Source organism: Mirounga leonina, unplaced genomic scaffold, assembly GCF_011800145.1.
Source record: "Mirounga leonina isolate KUSES-001 unplaced genomic scaffold, KU_Mleo_1.0 Mir_165, whole genome shotgun sequence".
Taxonomy (NCBI): Eukaryota; Metazoa; Chordata; class Mammalia; order Carnivora; family Phocidae; genus Mirounga; species Mirounga leonina.
The window spans coordinates 20,485,528-20,508,838 of record NW_023270415.1 but is presented as its reverse complement, the minus strand read 5'-3'; positions in this window follow the sequence as shown (position 1 = coordinate 20,508,838).

Genomic DNA, 23,311 nt, shown 5'->3' with positions numbered 1-23,311 from the left:
AATGGCTTAGCATCTATCTATCCATGTACCTACTTAATTACCATGAGAATGAGCAAATGTACCACAATTGGTGAATCTAGATAAAGGGCATATGGATTTTTCATTGTCCTATTCTTTCAGTTTTTCTTTAGGTTGGGTATTTGTCAAAATAAAATATTGAGGTGGAGGGGAAAGATATAAGAATAACTCATAGTTGGTAGTTAAAAAAACACAAAAACTAGATTCTGAAATAATTCCTGTATTTAAATCTTGGCTTAATTTTAAATTTACTACCCATGTGACTCTGGCCAAATTACGAAGGCAGTAACTCCTTACTAAGTGAGTAATATAAGGCAGATGTAATCAGATGGGGCCAATTTTGTTTTTCTCTTATATCCCTGCTAGTGCTGAGAAAATAGAAAATACCAGGTAATTGCTGCCTTATTGATTTTCACTATAGGTGATACAAGATTTTGGAGGCAAGGGCAAAATGGGCTGGACACCTTGGAGATTCTGAGATTTGGTCATAGCTTTTTCCTTTATTACTGTGTCTAGGAGTAAATGAAAATAAACACCAATGTCAAGAAGTTTCGGTTTCCATTTTATTTTTATTTAATTAATTAATTAATTAATTAATTAATTAATTAATTTATTTTTTAAAAGATTTTATTTATTTGACAGAGAGAGACACAGCGAGAGAGGGAACACAAGCAGGGGGAGTGGGAGAGGGAGAAGCAGGCTCCCCGCTGAGCAGGGAGCCCGACGCGGGGCTCCATCCCAGGACCCTGGGATCATGACCTGAGCCGAAGGCAGACGCTTAACGACTGAGCCACCCAGGCGCCCCTGTTTATTTATTTTAAAAAAAGATTTTATTTATTTATTTGACAGAGAGAGAGAGCAAGAGCACAAGCAGGGGGAGGGCAGGCAGAGGGAGAGAGAGAGAAGAAGGCTTCCCGCAGAGCAGGGAGCCCGATGCGGGGCTCGATCCCAGGACCCTGGAATCATGACCCAAGCTGAAGGCAGATGCTTAACGACTGAGCCACCGAGGTGCCCCTTGGTTTCCATTTTAATCATAGCTTTCTTATTTTCAAAATGTATATTCCTTAGGATTTAGCACAAGGGAATTAATTAGACTTGTTTTAGTTGTGATAGAAAGCCATCTTTGTAGTAGCCGCGATGGGCAGAGGCATTAACTGAAGGGAAGGGATGAAGAGCTAAATCACAAGAAGAGTAAAGATGTGACTGGGTTGTAGGAACATCTGGATCTGGGGACATGACTGTTGCTGCTACTTTCATCCACCCCCCCACCCCCCGTGGGGCAGGGAACATGATCACTAAAATCTGCTGAGTTTTCATTGTGTTGTTTCCACTCGAGGAAGGCCAACTCCCTACACTGGATTCAGTTCAAAAGGCTCAGGGAAGGAATCTGACTGGTCCTTTTGAGTCAGGTGCCCACTTCTGGACCAATCACCGGTGGCCCTGTGTTTGAGGGGTGGGTGACCGGGGCCTATAAAATCACCACTGCTCTTTCTTGGGCCCACACTGTTGGAGTTGGGGAAGGAGCAGTTCTAGAAGTGGAGTGCTGGCCAGACAGTGATGTGGTGGTGGGGTCTGGTGTCTGCAACACCCAAATCTCAAGTTGTAAGTTTGTTCTAATTGTGATCAATAAAAACTACAGGATAAAACTGAACTTTTTATAAAATCGCTACTTCATTGACGCATCTTTTTTGTCAGGAAGGTGAAAATCTGGGGCATCTGAAGAACTCCTTGAATTTCCAGAGAAAACGTAAAAACCTAGGACCTCAAGTTAACATAAAAAAGGAACCAAAATAATTGTTTTTCATAAGTGAGGTGTTATATGGGTAGTTCTAGGGTGGAGTGAAGGTAGTATAGGTCTGAAAATTATGCATCCAGGTTTGAAAAAAAATTTTTTTTAAAGATTTCATTTATTTATTTGACAGAGATAGAGAGAGCACAAGTAGGCAGAGCAGAAGGCAGAGGTAGAAGGAGAAGCAGGCTCCCCGTTGAGCTGGGAGCCCGATGTGGGACCCGATCCCAGGATCCTGAGATCATGACTTGAGCCGAAGGCAGACGCTTAACTGACTGAGCCACCCAGGAGCCCCCAGGTTTGAAAATTTAACGTGAAAGTACACTAGTGACATCCTCATGACTGAGAAAATTACAAGTCACACATAGCAAAGAGGTTAAGAGAGGTTAAAGACTTACCGCTTCACACTGTCGCTTTAAAGACTAGCTAACTCACATCCGCAGCCACAATGTTTGTTTTTGGACTGTACTGGACTCCTATAACTGAATCTTTTTAACTCCTATATATGTGGATTTTTCCCAAAAAGTTCTGGGAATTCTTTCCATATTATTTGCATTCTTAACCGGTGAGTGCGTTCACAACAAACAAGTGAAAATCGAGCTTCCCTCTGAAGCTTTTCCATACCTTAAGATGTTTATCATCCCCCACCTCTGGCATCCCCCGACAATAGCAAGAAGCAAAAATCATGCCTCATGATGGGCCAGATGTCATATACTACTTTCAAAAAGAAGTTAAGAGTAATTGTCCAAGTATGAGGTAGTAGAGCTGTGGGTAGCAAAAGGAGCCAAATTTGTTGAGTATAAGATTCGGTTGGCATGGTGTGTTGGAGATTGTCCAGTAACAGAATGTCATGCCAGGCCCTCGGGTGCGCTGGGGTGACTTTTTGCGCTGTTTTAAACAACTCTCCACGCAGTGAATTCGATGTTGTTATCTCCAGATCGGTTCATCATGAGATAATAAGGGGGTAAAAAAGTGAGGCGGGGGGGAATTGTCCAAAAGGCTTACATTAGGAAGCCACTTTCATAAAATGACCAATGGTTTTAGATTATTAAATATTATATGCAATGAATGTCAACACCAGAGCAGAGGCCTAGAGTGTCAGAGCCAAAGCATTTCTGCCTCACAGTGACACCCACATTGCTTTGTGGGAAGAAGCTGCGAGAATTCAGTGCACTTATAGACGCTGTGATCTTGGATCTACACCCAGAAATAGGGCAATCATATATCTTCTTGTAGAAATCAGAATTTAAAAACCATATTGCTTCATTTGCTGAAAATGACCAGGGCAGAAGAATATGAGCAAATATTAAAAAAACAGGAACTTGCTACTCCTGGCCTGGTGAACTACATCATATTTCCAAAATGTACTATGTTTTTAATTTGAAAAACTAGAAAACTAGAAAGAAAACATGTCTTTGGTAAATTTTTTAATCACTCTCTACCTTAGATTAATAGGTGTGTGAAAACACCCAAATATCTGAATTACAGTAGATACATTATATGAATTAGACACTTGCAATATATACACTTATATCTATATTGCATATATATTATATATATTAGGCTCAATATATATATTAAGCGCTCTCTCACTCTCTCTATATGTATATATATATATTAGGCTCAATAATAGGTGTTTTTACAACTCACATATAAATCCTAGTGGAATCCCTAACAATCTGGTGTTGTATGGAAAATTTACTAGCCAGTCTTAGCCAAGACGCAGCTCGGGGGATTGAAGAACTGGGGACAGCTAGCTCTGAGCGACCGGGAGTGCTGGATCTGTACCTGATGTTTGTGACTTGGTGTTTATGTTCAAGTTGGCCACAAAATTCTGCTTGTTTTATTTATTTCCCTCAGCGAAATGGTGAGACCAACTTCTGACATATGGAAACATTTCCACACCGTAAGAGACAAAGAAACTGATGTCATATGGAATATACAATTCCAAGGGAGAGTACTAGATAACATTTCAGAGAGCAAAAGTAATAGTCAATGAAGTTTGTATTTCTCTTTTCTTCTCAAATCCATTTCTTTGAAGAAAAAAAAAAAGTGCTTTCTGAATCCATTTGACACAGTAGAGTATATTTAAAAATATTCTTTTTCTTTACAGTCTTGGTTTGCTTCTCATATTCTAGAAAAGATTAAGAAGTGTGGGATTCCATAAAGTTTGACAACACAAGCTTCTATTTGTTTTTTTAAAAAAGGGAATTCAGGTAGTAACTTTTACACCGCCTGATAAGGTTCATTTTAAAATTTAATATACATATAATAATTTGGTGAACAAACCCATTTCTACGTGATATAGGTAATATTCAGAAGGTAGCAGAGTTTTTTTTAGATCTTGAAAATATGCTTCACTCTTTCATGATCTTAATATTCCCAAACTAGGTTTCTTACTCTCTCTCTCTTTTTTTCTTCCGCCTTTGAGGAAAAGAACAAAAAGATGGAAAACTATTTTTCCTCTCATGGCTTCAGAATTTCCAGAAATGTTAAATCTCTTTTTAAGATGTCACTGATGTTGGTCGCAATTATCTATAGGACTTGAAATGTTCTTATACTAATGAAAACTTGGCAAACTGGTAAGTTTTGAGATTCTGGATGAAAGAATATATTCACTTGTGTGAGAGCACTGTGCCCATTTTACAATTGTTTCAATTATTTAATTTTTAAACATCGAATTCCCAATTTCTTTCTTTCCCAGCACTCAGTTTGGGCAGATAATCACTGAAGGTAGCATTATGGAGACCCCTGTTACTTGTACAATATTCATTTGAAACTTGTGTTCCAACAGCCTTTAACAACTATGTTGCCCAGGACTGAAAACCATTGTTCTCCTGAAACACTTTGGCTCTCATATCTCTAATGGGGGAAGTAAAAGCTCCATCCTGTTTTTAATTAGTGTTTGGCCATAGAGTACACGACCATAAAAAGGCTTATTTTATCGTAGCGGATAAAATTTGTGCCACATTTGTGAATGCAAAGCAGAGTGCATTCTCGTATAGCTTCTTCAGTCTATTTCAGTGAAATGCGGGAAGCCCTCTAAAGATAAACTGAGAGCATGCTCAACCAGCACAGACTAAAAAAAAAAGAAAAAAAAGAAATCAGGTGGACCACATATGGAGCTATAGTTGGAAAAAAAAAAGGGGTATAATATTTTGCATTAATCCTCCAACTTTCCACTGTGCAATATTCAATAGGGTGATTTCTTAAGATTTGTGACTAATCGGTCCAATCTAACAGATGACGTGCTACATAATTTTGAAATAAAAGTCTTGCCAGAAAGAAAGATATAATCAGCCCCAAGCCATAGGATACCATTTTCAGCAATAAAGAGAAAATAATCAGTGGAGCAACCGGTTGGTTGAAACAAGGAAACAGGGAGGGAATAATTATCAGTTCGTCATCGCTGTGACCATTACCCTGGTCTATAGTCTCCTCTTGAGCGAGGCTTTTGCACCTGGCACTTGTGTGTGCTCGCAGCTGAGAGAGGACACAGAGGGCCAGACCATAATGGCCTGCTTCCCGGCCCTCAGAGCAGGTCGCCTCTCAATGGCTGCAGATGTCTGCGAAGAATGATCACTCGTAGGTACCCTCCTGTAGTCGTAACCCCAGAGTCCTTGTTGCAGCCAGCAGCTTGAGCTCTTTCACAAAAAGGCCCGGCCTGAATTAAGGGTCTTGGGAGCCCTTTGACAGGCCGGGCCTTAGATGTTCTAAGCAGATTGTGAAAATAATTTACAACAAAGGACCAGATTAATTTAAAAAATAGGTCCCCCCCCCCCAAACATTAAATCCATGTCAGGCTGCTTCTGATGAGTTTCTATACGTTGATAAACTTGTCTGATGTAGCTTCCGAATTTTAAGCGCATGTACACGAGCTGGCTAGACTGTAACTGGTCCTTATGAAGCTATTAAAAGGGAATACTGGAAGGGGCTTAAAATCAGGTGCATTCAATAAAACTCTATTTGCATTGGCATTGAGGAGGTTGTATATGTGGTCTCGCTGAGCGGGTGCTGGAAGTTTATCACCTGTATTACCTGTGCTTAAATGTTGTTTTGCTTCAATCAAAGTACCGTTTGTTATTTCTATCAACTATCATTAGAGTATATTCACAGCTGATGAACTAACTTGATGTTAAGAGGCAAGTTATACACCCATTAGATTTACTGTATTTTAATAGTGATTTATGCTTGTTGATTAACCATGACTTTCAGGAGAAGGAAAAGGAGTTCAAAGAGGGCTCCTTAGGGCAGAATAAGTGCTCCTTTTAAACTAATAGATTAAACATGTTTATTACCATTATCAATATTGTCCAGCTGAGATAAGAAACAATCGTCAATGAAGAAGGCAGTTAACATACTCTCTTGAGGGCCAAATTACGGTTCTCTCTTTATGATTCTAACTGAAAGGAAATATTTTCTTCATTGTTCATGGAATGTTTTTGAAATTTGGCTTAAACTGGAATCGTTGAGACTTTATTGTATGCCCTTTATGCAATCTGTCTTCCTCTGGAAAGACACTTGTCCTCTCTGGAATTTGTTAGCGCTTATTTGGATTGGCCAGAAGGAGTTGCCAAGAAGCAGAGTAGCTGTCAGGGTTCAACAGTGCACCCACTCCCTCCCCTGGACCCACAAAACAGTGTGTACCGTGAGCTGTGTTCTAGGCATAGCTCGGATAATTTCTATGCAATATAGCATGAATTCTGTCTAGAGGATGACACACTTCCTGGAGAGACTGGTTACTGAAATTCGGTGCTCCCTAACCAAATCGTGTATCTGAAACCCACTGGATGTTAATTCTGTGCAATAAATGCTGTTTTTTAAGGCCAACAGCCTCCCTCCTTCTGCATTTTTTTTGAGATATGGTGGCTATGATGTTCTCTCTTGGTGTCCTCGTCACCATCCCAGAGCAACACATTCCCAGACACACAGTTCTCATGTCCATTTCTGAAATAATGAAATTAAACTTGATCTCAAAATTGTGTTCACTATTTGGAAAAGATTGTTATGAGGTTTTAATTAGAAGTTATGTGCATTGAGAGATTTATGGCTGTAAATTTCCCCATACACATGGTTTTCATTATAATGGCAGTGAACCAATAACTTTTACGTGATTCCCATTGGCCACTCCTCCCCCCATCCCCCATAAAATTGAAATCATATTAGAGGTCACCCAGGTTTTTGAAAGAAAAGTGGACATTTATGAATTTTCTCAAGACAGGAATCCTTCTGTTTAAGAAGTAAGCCAGAAATACCATAGAAAGAGATTAGCTAAATTATTCTTTGTCATGTAAGTGTGGGAAAATAAAAACTATCTGAAACAAGGGCTTATTCGAACAGTAATCCTTTTTTTTTTTGAAATGAAGAATATCTTAATCAATTCAGGGTTGGGGTGGGGTGTTTACGGACTAATTTGCCAGCCATTCTGCCATCACAGTATGTATTGTTATGTCAGAGATCTGTACAAAAACACAGCCATTGCCCTCTATGAAACACACGTGCATGTGCACACTTGCACCCCGGCTGGATCCCTGCATTATAATGTGGCCTATGTTATGAAATAACTCTTGTTTTCCCTTGGTGACAATTACAAATATAATGTATGGTTAAGGAATCTTCATATTAGAAGCTGTAATCTGACATCTCCCTTGGTTCCCTAGGGTGGTCGCCTGAATCCATCATCTTCAACCACAGAACGAGGAGATGAGTATAAATGACACTTGACCTTTCTTGAGCAGAAGGACCCTTTCACACGGAAAGTATTTTCTGTATTCCTCTATCATAGTTATCATACTTCCATTAGCCATTGCTTGAAAAAATAAATTTTGCTAAAACAAATATGAATGACTTTTCAGTAGCACTTTCATAATTATAATAGTATCTACATACATTTGAGGAATAATAGAAAAGCTGTGTGCTCGATATCATTTATTCAGTCTACAAATACGATGAACCTATATAGATTCAACAACTCCCCTGACTTGGCCCTGTCAAGAGCCAGTGAACACAGATTGAAACCATTGTTTAAAAATTATATTTAAACAGACATGGTCTATTTTACAACAACACAACAACAATATTTCCTTCAGGGCTCTGGGAGCATGTTCACAGAGGTCTGTGAACCTCTGGGCCTCTACAGGAGAAATAGCATTAAATTAAAACCAACTGAAGAAATTAAGATGAACCATATGAAAATTTCTCTCAATTTTGCATTAACACTGCCAAAGAATTTTATTTATGAAATTGTCATGATTCTGAAAACACAATATTTAAAATGTTGATAAACATTTTGTCAGGTTAAAAAAAATTCAGATTGAATACTAATCACAGAGCATGACAATCATTTTGGCTTTGAAAATGGACTTTGACCTTCGAATATTTCTCAGATTAGAAACAAGAATATGCTGGGACATCCTGTGGGAATTTAAGACCTTTTGAACGAGAGAGGAAGAGATCAAAACATTTTTATACATTGAATCCTACAGTGTGCTGGGCAATGTGATAGTTGGTGTATGTGTCCTAATGACCCCACATCCAAAGTCCTTCTCTAATATGGTGGTAATTATGCCCCAAATTTAGCCAGAAGGGGCAGTGAGATGCGATCCTGTGCTGGACAAATAAACTCTTGGGAGGTTCCTCATCTGAACCAAGTGGCAACCAGGAAGCTTTGGCTTAGACATCGACTTAGAATTGACTTAGAATAATAGGTGAAGAATCCGAGCGTCACTGAAGGGTGGACCAGCCTTGAGAACCACACAGCTATTGTGTTTCAGACAAAAACATATAATACGGAGAGAACTGGGCCAAGGGAAAGAGTTTCTGAGGACGGAAGCAAAATAGACTTATAGGAGAAGTGGAAGAGGCAGCTGAGAATCCTCTGACGACCAGGAAAAGAATCTTTCAGATCGCCATAGGAAAAGACCAGTAGTCCTGGGTAGGGACTAAAAATGTACATTTAACACATACTGGGAACACAATAAGTTCTTTTAGATGAATCATTGTTCTAGTAACTATTGCTATATTATAAATGCTTCTAAGACTTAGTAGCATAAAACAGTCATTTTATTATGTTCATGGATTGTGAGGATTAGGGATTTGCACAGGCCACAGTGGGAATGGCTTGTCAAAGTCCGGGTGACTCCAACAGGAGAGCCTGGAATCATCTGATAGTGTCTTCACTTACACATCTAGAAATGACTGTCCACCTGGTGACCTCCCTTGGGGCTGTCCACTAGAACACTCTCCCTGGCCTCTCCCCTCTCCACGGGAGCACTCTGGGCTGTTTCGTAGTATGACTTCCAAGAGTAAGCCACACCCAGGAGACCCCAGCAGAAGCTTTCTCGCCTTTGTGACCCAGCCCCAGAAGGCACATGACATAACTTCCACCATAATCACAGATTCTAGGGGCAGGGAACATAGACTCTACCTGGGAGAAGAATCAGAATCATATCCTAAGAAGAGCACATAGACTGGTAAGTACAGTTGCAGCCATTGTTGTAAACTCATCTACCTTAATGGTACTAGTCCAGGTGCTAGGGAGGCGTGAGACAGGAGTCTCTAAACTTGGTTGGGAGCAGTCCAAAGCACAGGGGGAAAAAAATCTTTGGAGTGAAGAAAAAAAGGAACTTCTTTATCCAGGTGATCATTGCCAGTCTAAACGCTGACACCAGTGCTGGTATGAGCTGGGTTGGCGATGAATCTCAGCAGCTTAGCCCCAAATCCAGGATCAAGAAGAAGAAAGTTTCTGGGGAGCCTGCCTGGCTCAGTCTGTGGAGCGTGTGATTCTTGCTCTCGGGATTGTGAGTTTGAGCCCCATGTTGGATGTAGAGACTACTTAAAAATTAAAAAAAAAATCTTAAAAGAAGTTTCTAACTGAGAGGGGTTACTGGGTATTTGGCTAACAAGTAAAGTTTCAGGAACTAGGGAATAGGGACAAAGATGGAGCAAACATCATTTTCTCTTCTTTGTTATAAGGATAAGAGGCACTCAGCTTTTAAAGGTTAGTGTGTCTAATTTGGGGGACAGCAAAGAAATGGGAGGTTGGAGACACTGTTAATTAATCAATCCAGCGAACATTCGAGTGCAACAACGTGCCGGTCTTGGGGAAGGGGAGAATCTCAGAAAAAGTGTAACTGGTGGCTGAACTGAGAGCTGGAGAAAAACAGCTGAATCTGGAAGAGTGGACCGAAGGAGAGCCAAGCCTCGCACAAGGAAAGAACTTGGGGTTTCAACTAGCATGAGGCCCATCACCCATCTTATTTATAATCTAGCCCAAATGACCTGTGGAGGCCCACAGAAGAGCAAAGAACAGATACATTCCACTTGGCTTATGCTCTTTGTGCCGGAACTCAAATTAGTTTCACTGCAAACATTTTCAGTCAAGTGCTATGGCTCATATTAGTATGCCTCTTCGTGGTCCTTTGTCCCTTGCTTTTCCTTCTATGTTTTAAAACGTCTATTTAAAATTTTATTTTGAATTGTTTTACTCAAAAACCTCAACATTTTTTTATTCTTTGCATGTCTTTTTACATATTCTTAGATATTTCATTGTTGGTGTGAACATCACCGTACTGAAACATTCCTCCAATGCTCAGATTTTCCCTTGGCTGATTATCCAATAAATGAGTGATCTAAGCATTTTGTTTTTCTTCCCAATAGCTGTCTGCCTTTCAGCTCTTTTACTACTTATTAGTGCGCTGTGGGAGGAAGCATGCAGAAGCAAAAATGAAACTCAGAATACTTACTGTGCCACTTATTAATTACAATTTCTACTCAAAGGAAGGAAGACATTTTAAGTGCTATTTGAAATGATTTTTCCCCAATTACCTCTGGACTTCAGTTATCCATGTTATGTTGTTCTAGCTCTTGACAAAAATAGGATTATCTTGGGGCACCTGGGTGGCTCGCTCAGGTCATGATCCCCGTGTTTTGGGATCCAGCCCCACCTCCTCTCCCTGCTCAGCAGGGAGCCAGTTTCCCCCTCTCCCTGTGCCCCTCCCACTCCTCCCCCTCTCCACCTCATGCTCTCTCTCATACTCTCTCAGATAAATAAAATCTTTTAAAAAAGAGGATTATCTTGTAATAGATTTGCAAATCATATCTTTTCCATATGGTTTCTCATTTCATCCACTCCAACCTTCTTCCAGACTTTCTTCAACTGGGATTCTGGATGTCACTGAAGTTTGTCCATCAGCTGCTCAGATGCTCTTGTTAAGTTAGAAGCAAGGTGGCACTTATATTTCTACCCTTTCTTCTATTTTCTTTTAGCTGACCCTGTGTGGCACTGACTGGTGTTTTCTTGGCTGCTTCCATCTGGTAGCAGTAATGGTGTGGTTCTAGAGTTTTCTAATCTTGCTAGTGGCTTCTGGATCATACAGGGCAGCTTTTCCCTTTGTTATGTGATTCTGAGGAATGTCTATCTACATAGACCCATGTTTCTTTGGCCTTTCCAACAATTCCATAAGCCATTTAATAAACATTAATCAGTCTTTCAATAAATCTTTAATAAACTAGATAGATTCTGTTCTCTGAAACAGATCCCCGACTGAGAGAAGGTAAGAAGTTTGGCTGGCCAGGATAGGGAAATTAGTGTCTTACAGTGGCCTGGATATACAATAATATTAACATAGGATTACGTGTCATCCAGAAAACTGGTGCTAGTTTTCTAAAAAATATCAACCTACGCATTAACCTTTAGAATCTGTGATGGAGTTGACTCCAAGGGCCTATTCTACTCCAAAGTAAAAGAAACCTGACTTATTTTCACGTAAAAATGTGGCCCACATTTCTTGGCCTCCCTTGAGGCTAGGCATGGATAAGTGACTAAGTCCTATACAATGAGATGTAAATGCAAATTATTTTATGTATCCTAATTACATCTCATGGTTTATTTATTTTGTAACTGAAAGTTTGTACCTTTTGACCCCCCTTTGTCCACTGTCCCCATCTCTACCCCCACTTCCTGCAACCACCAACCCATTTTCTGTATCTACGAGCTTTGGTTTTTGTGTTGTTTTCTTTAACTTTGCTTTTAGATTCCACATGTAAGTGACATCATACTGTATTTGTCTTTCTCTGTCTGATTTATTTCACTACTATAATGTCCTCCAAGTCCATTCATGTTGTGGCAAAGAGCAAGATTTCATCCCTTTTTATGGCTAAATAATATTCCATTCCAAAATGAATAAATGAATAATACATGTATATATACATTTTCTTTATCTATACTTTTTTAAATTCATTCATCCATTGATGAACATTTAGGTTATTTCCGTATCTTGGTTATCATAAATAATGCTGCAGTGAACATGGGGGTGCAGATATCTTTTTGAGTTAGTGTTTTCATTTTCCTTAAATGCCCAGAAGTGGAATTGCTGAATGAAATGGTAGTTCTATTTTTAATTTTTTGAGGAAACTCCATACTGTTTTCGTGTTGGCTACACCAATTTATGTTCCTACCCACAGTGCACAAGGGTTTTTTTCTCCACATTCTCACCAACACTTTTATTATTTCTTTCAGAAGATTTCTTTTCATTATTTTGATGATTCATGATATTTTTCTAAGAAGAAAATAGTAGTAAGGGAGGTTTAATGGGAAGAAGACCCATCTGCTTTGGGAGAGCCCTGTTTAAAAAATAAAAAGTTAATGGGGCACCTGATGGCTCAGTTGTTAAGCGTCTGCTTTCGGCTCAGGTCATGATCCTAGGGTCCTGGGATCGAGCCCCGCATCGGGCTCCCTGCTCAGCGGGAAGCCTGCTTCTCCCTCTCCCACTCCCCCTGCTTGTGTTTCCTCTCTCGCTGTGTTTCTCTCTGTCAAATAAATAAATAAAATCTTAAGAAAAAAATAAAATAAAAATAAAAAGTTAAGTTTGAATAAAGTGAAGGCAGTGTAGACACAGACCACAATGGCCAGAAAGCTCCCTAATGGTTACAACGTGCAGCCAGAAGCAGCTCTGGGTTCAGGGGGCACCGATGTGCTACTCTTCAACATATTGCTCTAAGATGAAGCACTTATGATAAATAGCCCATTATAGCTATTAATTTTACAAACACTGTTCTTATTTCAGGCATGTTGTAACGTTGCTCCAAGTCTCAGAAAACAGTCTTGGTTTTTATAAAGGGGGTGGAAATCCAAGCAAGTACGTAGATTTCCATAATAAATAAAACATTCTCCCCATACATGGCCCATTTGAAAGCTTCATTGGAAGATAAGACTACGTGTGCACTAATCCACGTTTGATTTTAGCTTATCATTAAGGTGAACATCCTGTCCAACATTATAAAAAATGATAGAAATAAGGACCATTTAGGCTTGAATTCATTTTAAACTTGTTGACTTTGAGCCAAAAGAAAGAAGACATTATCGTCTTGGTTAGGTAAGGAGGATTCGTTTAATGACCCACCATTTGTTCATTATATTTCTACTATGGGTTAAGTTCTGAGGAATTGCAAAAATATAGTTTATATAAGAATCTGACATAAAGGAGTTTAAAATCTAATGAGGGTGGAGGAAATGCATATGAAAACGTGCAACTTTGCTGCATAAGTCAATCCTCCCACTTTCTGACCTTAACCTCTCACTCCCTACGAGCACTTTACTCCAGGTCTGTCAACTTGCTCAAGTCTTAACCATCTAAAAATAGACTCTCTTTTCTGCATTGACTCGAGTTAGAGTCTAGTCTCCCTTCTTCTCCTTTCTAGGCATGTTTCTTTCAAGAACCATCTCCAATCCCCCCCCCCTTTCTTTTTTATCAGTAGTCCTGCTTCTGATTCTATCATGCAACAAAATATGGCTTCAGAGTATATTACCTTGACCATGACATTGCCAAATTTAATGGACACTTTTCAATCTTTACCTTATTGATGGATTTTGACACAGTGGACCACTGAGCTCTTGAATCTCTATTCCACTGGCTTCAGTGACCAGACCTGGTTCTTTTATCATCTCTCAGGTCATTCATTTCTGGGCTTATGCATAGCTCCATTTATGGATGCTTCCGAGGATTTTGTCCTGGGACTGCTACTCTTGCTTCTCCACATATTCTTTTTGGACAATCTGATTCACTCTTATGATGTGATTCATGGTACAAAATGATTTATTCCAGGGGCACCTGGGTGGCTCAGTCGGTTAAGCGTCTACCTTCGGCTCAGGTCATGATCCCAGGGTCCTGGGATCAAGCCCTGTGTCGGGGTCCCTGCTCAGCAGGGAGTCTGCTTCTCCCTCTCCTCCCCACTTGTGCTCTCTCGCTATCTCTGTCTTTCTCTCTCTCAAATAAATAAAATCTTTAAAAAAATGATTTATTCCAGAATCTAAACACCAGAGGCATCCAAACAGGGGCACTGTCCTAAAAGAATTATTTAATGATTTTCACTTTTTGATCACACCTTTTTAATGAACAAAGGACACTTGACCATGTGGTGATGATGTGATCTGACTGGCCTGGCTGTAAGTGGACTTGCTGGTAATGCCACTTTTGTTAACAGAGTATAGACAAATGGTGCAGATAATAAATGACAATCACAGGGACAAGAGGGCAGTTCCACTGGAAACACACAAGTAGTAATGATTTAGTCTGGTAACACTCCAGTGTACTGAATCACAATTGTGTGTGTATACTACATATTTCACAGTCTTTTTTTTTTTAAGATTTTATTTATTTATTTGACAAAGTGAGAGCACAAGCAGGGGGCTCAGCAGAGGGTGAGGGAGAAGCAGGTTCCCTGCTGAGCAGGGAGCCTGATGCTTCCATCCCAGAACCTGGGATCATGACCTGAGCCGAAGGCAGGGGCTTAATGACTGAACCACCCAGGTACCCCTGCTTTTTCATTTTCTTAACAGTGTATTTTGATGAACAGAAGTTATAAATTTTGATGAGCTCTAATCTGTCGAATTTTTTCTTTCATGATTTTATGAATTATGCTTTTCATGTCCTTTCTAACCTCAGTCACAAGTATGTTCTCCTATGTCTTTCTCTAGAAATATAGTTTTTGGTTTAACTGTTAGGTCTATGCTTTGAATTAATTATTGCATATGATGATAGGAAAAATTGTTTTTTCTTTTTTTAAAAGATTTTGTTTTTAAGTAATCTCTACTCCTAAAATGGGGCTCAAACTCACAACCCCAAGATCAAGAGTCGCACGCTACACTGATTGAGCCAGCCAGGCGGCCCAGTTTGTTTGTTTTTAATGTGTATGTCTAATGATCCAGCACTATTTGTTGGCATGACTACATTTTCTCTATTGAATTATCATGGCTTTTGTCAAAACCTCAATTGACCATATGCATGTGGATCTGTATCCAAACTCCATTCTGTTCCATTAATTTTTATATCTTTTGTTTGTTTGCTCATTTTGCCATTACTATATTGTCTTGATTATTGTAGTTTTATAGTAAGTCTTGAAATCAGGTATTGTAAACTCTTCAACTTTTGTTCTTTTTAAAAATTGTTTGGGCTACTTCTAGTTTTTTAATTTTTTTAATAAAACATAAATAAGAGCATACTTTGTAAATTAAGAAGACTTTTATGCAGGGCATCTATAAACAGTTGATGCTTCCTCTAGTAGATAAGCAGGTTATCTCTGGAAAGGGAGACAGAGATCTTGCAATAACTTGCTTCAGAACAAAAGCTACAGTCTGTTGAAATCCTATCACTTCTTCTGGGAAGGAAAAATCATTACTGGTGGTGTCCAAGTACCAAGGCCTCAGTGGGGGTGGGGCAAATCTTTCCTGAAGAGCTCCAGGGGCTTCTCTGACTGACATTCCCTGAATGTATCTGACTTTCTCATATTCTGTGCCTTTGCACATGGGCTTTCTTCTTACAATGTCTTCTCCTCCATACCTAGTTGTTAAACTCTTACTAATCTTTTATGACTGAATTCAAGCATCATTCTAAATTGAATCTTTTCTACCTGTCCCAGATGACATCCCAGGGGCCCCCACAGCTCTCTGTGGAGCTCCTTCGTAGAGCAGCTCAGTTCTGGGATTATATTTAAATGTATGTGCCCATTCCTTCATTACTCACTCAACATTATAAGCATCTACTATATACCTGTCAGGTCCTGTGTGGGTGCGGGAGACGTAAAAATGAAGAGGTCACAGTCTGTGCTTCCAGGGCAGTGGTGTCTGAGAGAGGAAACCTGCCATGTAGACAAATATGCTTTATGCAACAGATCGAGGCTATAGGGTACAATTCTGGTAAAAGAAGGGAAGGATGGGAAGGAAGCTACACGCTGACTTCTGAAAGAATTTTTTACCAAGGGGATGGGTCTTTATGTTTCCTTAATTTGGATTACTGTATAAGATTTTATTTATTTAAAATTTATAATTTAAGCAGAATCAGACCTATAAATACAGAGAACAAACTGACGGCTGTCAGAGGGAAGGGGGGTGGGAGGTGGAGAAAAATGGGTGAAGGGGAGAGGGAGATACAGGCTTCCAGCTGTGGAATGAATAAATCAAGGTAATAAAAGGCACAGCGTAAGGAATATAGTCAATGGTATTGTAACAGCGTTGTATGGTGACAGATGGTAGCTACCTTTGTGGTGAGCATAGTATAACATATAAACTTGTTGAATCACTAGGTTGTATACCTGAAAGTAATGTAATGGTGTGTGTCAACTATGCTCAAATTAAAAAATTAAAAACAATAAAATAAAATAGTGGGGCAGCTGGCTGGCTCAGTCGGTAGAGCATGTGACTTTGATCTCTTTGAGTTTGAGCCCCATGTTGGGGGTAGAGTTTACTTAAAAAAATAAAAATAAATAAAAAATTTAAAAAACCCCAAACAAAAAAATATATAATAATTAGATTGACTGCCTCTTCTTCCTTCATGTTCTTAATTGTTAATGTTTTTACCATACTTGTATAGTAGTGGGAAGTACACGGTTAGGACTTCAGTAACTGTCAGTTTTAATTAAGACCATAGAACATGTCTTAAAATTACATGAAAGACCTATTAAACACCTAATATATATTTTTTAAGATTTTATTTATTTATTTGACAGAGAGACACAGTGAGAGAGGGAACACAAGCAGGGGGAGTGGGAGAGGGAGAAGCAGACTCCCCGCTGAGCAGGGAACCCGATGCGGGGCTTGATCCCAGGGATCATGACCTGAGCCGAAGGCAAATGCTTAACGACTGAGCCGCCTAGGCACCCCAAGCACCTAATATTTTTGAGGCAATTTTCAAGGCACTATAAGAAAAACAGGAAAAAGTCTGATAAAAAAAATTTGCTGTATACTTGATGTGATGAGCCTCAGATATGGACAAACACCTAAGAATTTATAACATAAACATTTCAATGACAAAGGGATCTCATTAGGCAACATATTCTTATTCATCAATTAAATTGCCTAATAAATAATTGTTCAAGGAATTCAGAGAATGAAGGTGGTCAGCAAGTTTTTTTTTTTTTTTAAGATTTTTTGTTTGTTTATTTTAGAGATAGAAAGAGAGAGAGAGAGAGCAAGCAGGGGGAGAAGCAGAGGTAGAGAGACAAGGAGACTACCCACTGAGCGTGGAGCCCAGCATGGGGCTCGATCCCAGGACCCTGAGATGATGACCTGAGCCAAAACCAAGAGTTGGATGCTTAACCAACTGGGCCACCCAGGTGCCCTGATCAGCAAGTTTTTATGAAGGTAGTGGGATCTGAGCTTGGTGCTGACAGGCAGGTTTTGTCTATTTGGACAGACAAAGAGGAAGAAGAGATAATGAAAGTGAATAGTATGAACAGCTTTGACTTTGGAATCAGAAAACTCTGGGTTTTTCCTCACCTTTACAGCTTAGCTCCAAGCATCTCTTCTCTGAAATCTTTACTCCTCATTCCCTTCTTCTCTTACCCGGCAGAATGGACCACTCCCACTGCATTCCCACCATATACTCGATATACATTAGCCACAACACTTCATAGCATTTTTAAAAACTTGTCATTCTGGCACTTACTTGATCTGTGACCTTAGGCAAGTAAGCACACCTTTCTGAGCCTCACTTTCTTTATTTGTAAAGTAGAGACTCCTACCTCAGAGGATTGTTTTGGAAGTTAAATTGAATGGTGTGTACAGACTAATTCATACAGCAGCATAACGCATGCACAGGACTTGGAAAATGTTTTATTTCTGTCCTTTGATATGAGCAAAAGCTTAGAGAGGGGAAGGGGAGAGAAGTAGGCAGACATCCCAGGGGGCTCTGTGAGGGACGATAGGAGCTTCATTATGATGGCAACCAGAAGTCATTACCTGTAGGGCATACTCTCAGTTCCTAAAAATCAGTATCTTCTTTTCTTTTCCTCCTTTCAGTTTAATCAACATCAACAAAAATTTGAAAGTTAAACCAAATGTGTGAGGCTTAAGTCAGGCTTACAAAATTCCTGTTCTTAGTGGTTTAAATCAAGCAAGTGAAAAGAAAAAAGATATGGATATTGTGTGATATCACGTGCTATATTATGGAGATTATGTGATACTTCTTACTGATAATCTACAATGGATTTTTTTTCAAGGTGAAATGAATCAGATGCTCATTTTCTAAGTTTTACCATTTACAAATATAATTATGAAAAAAGAAAATAAAATGGAGCAGTTTAAGATTCTGAAAACACTGAGGCACAAAATTATTACATGTAGAAGAGTGTACAGGATTGAAATATTTTAGAGTTATTTTATGACTGATTTTGGTCATCTAGCTTATAATCACTTAAATTTAATGTTTAGCTTTGTCAAACTCTATGTGAAAAATTTGTTTCTAGCCAGAGACGGTTATGCATGAAAAATAGTAGATACATTTATAAGTATGAAAACCGTAAACCAGCATAAGGAATTCTCTGTTTGGGTCTGGTAAATGTAGACATTGTAATGCAGAGAGCATGCAGTGGGTCACTGAAATTGAAATTGCTTGGAGCCCAGAGACATTCTGTAGTCAGAAAAAAGTCGGTTGATATCTATGCAGCTATCACTGGGTACTTGAAACTTGACTTATTATTTTCACTTTCTATATATATAAAAGACAAGTGAAAAAGGAAAGAAGAAAACAAGCCAGGCTTCTTTCCTTGCGGCAAGCTCAGAGAACAGTTTACACTCCCAGCCTGTAAGGACGGTTTGTTGGTGTGTCTTCTCTTCAGAAGAGGGAAAGGATCAAACAAAGACAGAAAACCAAGTAGTGTAATACAGTTGGGCCACCGCTCCGTCCCTTAGATATCCTCTTTAGATGCAAGTTCAGCCCTTTCCTCAAAGACCAAGGTTTTGTGTTATATTTTGACCTGCAATCATTAAATACACGTGCTTGTACACAAACACAAGGAATCTTTTTTTCCCTTACCTTCCGTGAAACCTTCCTGCACGGAAATAAAAGGGAGTCATTCAAAAAACAAAACAAAACAAAGCAAAACTTCATTAAGACCTATTGTTCCTACTCCCACAGTCTATCCCAAAAGCCCTCCGCTCTTTTTACTGCCACCCTGAAGAGGAGCACAGTGAAGATCCTAACTCTGCAATTGAATTCATCTGTAAACTCCACGGGATTCTTGGAGAAGAGGCAGTGATTTGATTTGGGCGTTTGACTGTAGAAGCGTCTTCACAAATGTTATAGGTCAATATTGTTTGTATTGGGTTTAAAACAGCCACGTGAAAATGCACTCCAGAGAACTTCCAATTCTCGCTGTAAAGTATGTATCAAAGGACTTAAAAAAAAAATCAGTTTCTTCTGGAACTGATAAGCCCTGGAAGCAGCTAGCGTGGGGATTCTAGCCTTGCCCCACAGTGGTGCTTTATCTTAGGAAGAGAGAGAAGATTGGAAGCTTGTCAGGCTTTTCTGAATTTATAACCTCTGATTCAGGGTCATCATGGCCAAGTGAGGGTCCTAAAAAGCAAATGGCGCAGAGACAGCAGGGGGAAGTTCTGGAGAAGAGGGGAAGGAACTGTGTGAGGACTTGGCGTTGAAGAGCCCTCTAGAATCCCAAAATTGCAGTCATGCTTTCAGCAAGAGAACCAGGAAGGTAGACATGGCAAGTTATCTCGATGCCTCCTTTACTCCATCACTAATTCATCCTCTAATCTGATAGAAGACATACATGTGGACACAAGGCAAGAGTAAAGGTATCTGAGATTTTCCTCTTCCTGCGGCTAAGGGTGTAATTCAGACTTCTTTTTGCTCAAAGCCCCCTTACAGGGCATGGAAAAGGAATAATGAGAGAAACTGGCCGAGAAAAGAGCATAGGTAGGTCTGTCTCTTCTTTTGAAACCTGCTGCTGTCGCATAGTCAAGAATGGCTTGAAGGGAAATGCGTGTTTCCTGGTGACTCTAAGCATCCTCACATGATGACTGAAAACTTAGCTGGGAGAAAAATAGCCTAAATATTAATTGCTTGATGGTAAACTGACTCAGAGCCACCAGATTCAGGAACCGTGCTATCAATTTTTATATATCATATGCTGACCAAGGCTCTCTCTCAAAGTACTGATGAAAATCTGAAGGAAAAGTCAGGTCGAGGTACACTTTGAAACAGAGTATGTGGATCACATAGTTAACAGAAGGGTAAAAAAAATCCGATTGGAATCTGAAAAATGCATCCCTCTTTACCTTCTTAAAATCTTAATAAGCCACTAAATGTTAATAAAATAAGGTTACCACAAAATATACTTTTCAAAAGATATATTCTGTGTCAGAGTTCAGCCCATGAAGAGATTTACCTGAATTTTATAGTTAAAAAAAAAAAGTCATTCGTCTTAGCTCTGCACCTGTAATGAAGAAGACTTCTGTTCCACTAAGACCACAGTCTCAGGCACACAGATGGGCGACTACCAAGGGCCACTATGCCCTCGGACGCTTCTGCTTGCCAGGAGGGACCCGAAAGCACCACGCAGAATGGCAGAACAGACTCTTGCCCTATGTGAGACTCCAGAAGCTGTGAAACCCACCTGAAATATATACTGGGATTCTTTTCTACAAATCACGACAAGATTAATACAGAAAATGCAAACAAGAAAAAACCCAGGATCTGGCTCATTCCCCTGAGGTAGTGGGAGGGAAATTTCTAGGGAGATCAGGTTTCGTTTTTGTATAATTACACACTCCATTGAATTTAATTATTTTGTAGTTAGATTCCTAGCAGACAAATGTCTCCTTAGTATATACCTTCATTTTCTTTCCACTGTAATCACATTTTCCTAGATTGTTTTGATGAGAACTTGTGTTTTAGGTAATGTTCAAAGTATGGTATGAAGTGAGAGCTCTCTTTGTGAAGTGTTTTCATTGCCTATTATTTTGCTGAGCTCATTTTATATGAATTAAAAATTAAAAAATTGGTTAAGGCTCTGTATATTAACCTCACAAATCCTGATTTCAGTCTCCTCTAGCTTTCTGAGGCTATTGCTGGACTTCTCAAGTTCTGATTATTAGGTCATTGTAAGGGTCCGTTCCTGCCTGAGCCACCTCACTGGGCTGGCAGCATACTGGAAAGGAGATGAGATTTTGAAAGATTTATCTTGGAGGCCAGAGATTTCAAGCCAACGTCAGACATTCTGTAACTTTTCTCCATGCAGGTTTGACAACTTCGTCTGTCTAAATTAGGTCCGAAGTAGATTGCTGTCAAGTGTGGTTGTGGGAAGAATGCTGGTGGAGAGACCTGGTTTCTCTCTCGGTCTGGCTCTGCCCCTAATTTGCTACATGACTCAAATTTTATTCAACATTTATCCAACCTCTGTGAATGCCTCTTACATGGCAGACGTGGTCTGGTTTTGTTTTTCTTCTTAAATGTTGGGAAGAACGATAGCATAGTAACTAAGAGCTGGTCTCCAGACTCGGATCGAGCCGTTTGGAGTCCCAGCTTCGTGACTAATGCGTCCCTGTGCACTTGTTTACACTCTCCAGACCTCAGTTCCTTATTTATACTATGCAGTCATCCAGACTTCACAGGTTGCATTGTGATTTAGCAGAGACAATGAAGGCAATGTGCCTAGAGCAGCGCAGGGCCAACTGCAAGTGCCCTCTAACAAGTAGCTATCGTTACCATATTGAGAAGAAGCCAGCAGGGCCAGTGGATTCTCACTGGGATGAGAATCAGATCTGGTTTGAGTCGTCAGTCTACCACTTGCCCTTGGGCAGGTAACTTAACCTTTTTCAGCCTGAATCTGTATCTGTACAGAGAAAACAAGGAAATCTTGCCTTCCTCGGGTTCTTTAGTGGATTAAAATAGACACATGTGAAAATATCACCTTTAGTTTATCTGAACCCCCCTCCTCTACCTCCAGCATCTAGAAGGAATGTCATAAAATACAATTTTGGTCTCACTTAACATTTGTCACCAAATCCCAATTTTCTCCAGAATTAAGTCCAAATTTATTAGCATGTCATACTGAGCTTATACTCCAAAGTCTTTCTGAGGCTATTTCAGTCCACCTGTCCATTGTCTCCAACTAATTAATCTTTCAAAATAAATCTTTCAAAACCTCATCTCCTTTCCAGTATGCTGCCAGCCCAGTGAGGTGGCTCAGGCAGGAACGGACCCTTACAATGTCCACCTGTCCATTGTCTCCAACTAATTACTAGCCACATGGAATCAACACACATTTCCTTGATCACACGACGCTTTTGCACAGCCTATTCCTCCTGCTTAAAATTCCCCTCTCCTTTTGTACTTAACCAACCCCTCTCGTCATTTAGCGTGGCTCTTGCATTCTCTGCAGACCTTCCAGACTACTTCATTGGAGAGTGAGCTCATCACTCTCTCCTCTTCTCTGATGCAGCAATTTGTTGATGTCTTCATTCTGGAATGAACAAAAGACCTTGTGAGTTTTGTCAACATAGATAGTATTTCCTTAAATACAGGTATTGTACTTTATTCATCTTTGTATCCCGAGAGGCTAGAGTAATTCTTTGGCATTCAACAAATTATTTCTAAACAGAAGAAAGAGAGAGAGAGAGAGAAAGGAAGGAAGGAAGAAGGACAGAAAGGAAGGACGGAAGGAGGGAAGGAAGGAAGGAAGTTATTATTATTGTTGAATTCATTTTTTTTTTAAGATTTTATTTATTTATTTGAGAGAGAGAATGAGAGAGAGAGAGCAGGAGAGGGGGGAGGGTCAGAGGGAGAAGCAGACCCCCCGCCGAGCAGGGAGCCCGATGCGGGACTCGATCCCAGGACTCCAGGATCATGACCTGAGCCGAAGGCAGTCGCTTAACCAACTGAGCCACCCAGGCGCCCCTAAAGTCAGCTACTCTTAACAACTATAATTGCAACATTTGTTGGATTTAAAGCAATAAAATGGTGAACCTTTTCTTTCTTCTAGTACATATCAATAATGCAGAGATGTTCCAAAGGAAAAATCATTAACTAATTAAAAAATGAATGAAATGTGCCTGTGTAATCAATATAAGGATTTTTTTTCTTGGTTTGGGTCTTAATAGAAAAATCATAATTGGTCTTTGTATGAATTAAAAACAAATCCTGGTCAGCTGTCATAAAATTTCAACATAAATGACTAACAAGTAATTACCAATTCAAGATGTGAAAAAAAAAA